This window comes from Rhinopithecus bieti, unplaced genomic scaffold (assembly GCF_001698545.2).
Source record: "Rhinopithecus bieti isolate Rb0 unplaced genomic scaffold, ASM169854v2 scaffold_23816, whole genome shotgun sequence".
NCBI lineage: Eukaryota > Metazoa > Chordata > Mammalia > Primates > Cercopithecidae > Rhinopithecus > Rhinopithecus bieti.
The window spans coordinates 1,306,405-1,309,125 of record NW_016811019.1 but is presented as its reverse complement, the minus strand read 5'-3'; positions in this window follow the sequence as shown (position 1 = coordinate 1,309,125).

The following is a 2,721-nucleotide window of genomic DNA, read 5'->3' as shown; positions in this document are numbered from 1 at the left end:
AAAATTATTTCAACAGGTCTTGCTCTGTCACCCAGGCTGGAGTGGAGTGGTGTGTGATCATAGCTCATTGCAGCCTCAACCTAGCTTCCCAAGTAGCTGGGATTGCAGGTACACACCACCACATCCAGCTAATTGTGTTTATTTTTTTGTAGAGACGAGGTCTCACTACATTGCCCAGGCTGGTCTCGAGCTCCTGGGCTCAAGAGATTCTTCTGCCTTGGCCTCCCAAACTGCTAGGATTACAGGTCTGAGCCACTGCACCCAGCCCCAGAATAATTTAATTGTACATTTAAAAATAACTAAGAGAGGCTGGGCATGGTGGCTCACACCTGTAATCCCAGCACTTTGGAAGGCGGGCAGATGGCTTGAGGTCAGGAGTTTGAGACCAGCCTGGACAACGTGACGAAACCCCGTCTCTACCAAAAATAGAAAAGTTAGCCAGGTGTGGTGGAGCATGCCTGTGATCCCAGCTACTCAGGAGACTGAGGCATAAGAATCACTTAAACCCAGGAGGCGGAGGTTGCAGGCAGCTGAGGAATGTGCCACTGCACTCCAACCCGGGCGACACAGTGAGACTCCATCTCAAAAAATAAAATAAAATCTAAAAAACTAAAAGAGTATAGTTGGATCGTTTGTAACACAAAGCATAAAGGCTTGAGGTGATGAATACTTCATTACCCTGATGTGATTATTATGCATTGCATGCCTGTATCAAAACATCTCATGTAGGCTGGGCATGGTCATCTTTTTAAAATAATGGTTTTTAGGCCTGGTGCAGTGGCTCACGCCTGTAATCCCAGCACTTTGGGAGGCCAAGGTGGGTGGATCACTCGAGGCCAGCCTGGCCAACATGGCAAAGCCCTGTCTCTCCTAAAAATGCAAAAATTAGAGGGGCGTGGTGGCGTTGCCTGTAGTCCCAGCTATTTGGGAGGCGGAGGTTGCAGTGAGCCAAGATCACGCCACTGCACTCCAGCCTGAACAACAGAGTGAGGCTCTGTCTTAAAAAAAAAAAAAAAAAAAAAAAAAAATTATCATGTAGCCCAATATATACCTACTAAGTATCCACAACAATTAAAACATCTTTTAAATGGGAGGAATTTTTTTAAAAGGAAAAAAAAGAGACAAGCATTTTCTACATATTTGAGGATTTAGATTCAAGGAATTGAATTGGGGAGAGTTTTTTGTTGTTTTTGTTTTTGTTTTTGTTTGAGACAGAGTCTCACTTTGCCACCCAGGCTGGAATGCAGTGGTGTGATCTTGGCTCACTGCAACCTCTGCTTCCCAGGTTCGAGTGATTCTCCTGCCTTAGCTTCCCAAGTAGCTGGGATTACAGGCGCCCACCACCATGCCGAGCTAATTTTTTGTATTTTTAGTAGAGACAGGGTTTCGCAATGTTGGCCAGGTTGGTCTCGAACTCATGACCTCGTGATTGGCCCGCTGAGTTCTGTTTTCAGAGTGAAAGATTAGCATGTTATGTTATCTTTCTATTGGGCTCATTAGATCTGTAACCCTGTCTGATGGGTTTGATTATAGCATCCTACAGCATAATTTTAAACGAGATAGAGAAGGGAGAAATTCCTTCTCAAGTAGGGTATAGCACTGGTTCTTAAACCTTAATGTGCATAAGAACTGCCTCACCTCCAGAAATGCCAGTTCAGAAGGTTGTGGGGTGGGGCCCAGAATTCTTCATTTTAAACAAACTCTTCAGGATATTTTAATGCAGGTGGTCCACTTGGAAAAATACTTGGATTGTGCTTGATAGAACGTCCTGACCTAGTTCTCTGGCTCACTGGGTATTGCATCAAAGGAACACTTGTAAAGGGGCAGAACTACCGATTTCATGAGTCCCAGGTGGAGAACAAGCAAAGACTGAAAAATCAACTGCATGAAGGTGCAGACAAGACATTTCTGGTACTCTGCAAAGCTCCCTGGAGAGAGAATGCAAAACCCTTGCTTTCCTGACTTTAATAGTAAAACAACAGCAACAACCATCCCCCCACCCCACCCACCCCGCCCCATCCACACACACTTTGTCAGGACGTGCTGGATGCACCCTCTAACCTCTAGGGGGAGCACAAGGATTTGCTCACATTAACGCCTTTGCAGTGAGGAAAAAATATACACGTCAAGGAGACTTTGGGGCTTAATTATTGCTAAGGGTGAAGTTTAGCAAGAATGTAAGGAGCTAAGAGATTGGAAGCATTTGCTCACCCATGGAATGTCCTTTCCTGCTGGTTCCTATTTAAATCTTTGGATTTTGGCCGGACGCAGTGGCTCACGCCTGAAATGACAGCACCTTGGGAGGCCAAGGAGGGCGGATCACTTGAGGTCAGGAGTTCGAGACCAGCCATGGCCAACATGACGAAACTCTGTCTCTACTAAAAATACAAAAATTAGCCAGGCACGGTGGTGGGCGCCTGTAATCCCAGCTACTCAGGAGGCTGAGGCAGGAGGATGACTTGAACCCGGAAGGTAGAGGTTGCAGTGAGCCTACATCGCACCACTGCGCTCCAGCCTGGGCGACAGAAAGAGACTCTGTCTCTAAATAAATAAATACATCTTTGGATTTTAAAAAGTGGCTCTCTGGCCGGGCGCGGTGGCTCACGCCTATAATCCCAGCACTTTGGGAGGCCGAGGCGGGTGGATCACCTGAGGTCAGGAGTTCAAGACCAGCCTGGCAACCATGGTGAAATCCTGCCTCTACAAAATACAAAATTAGCT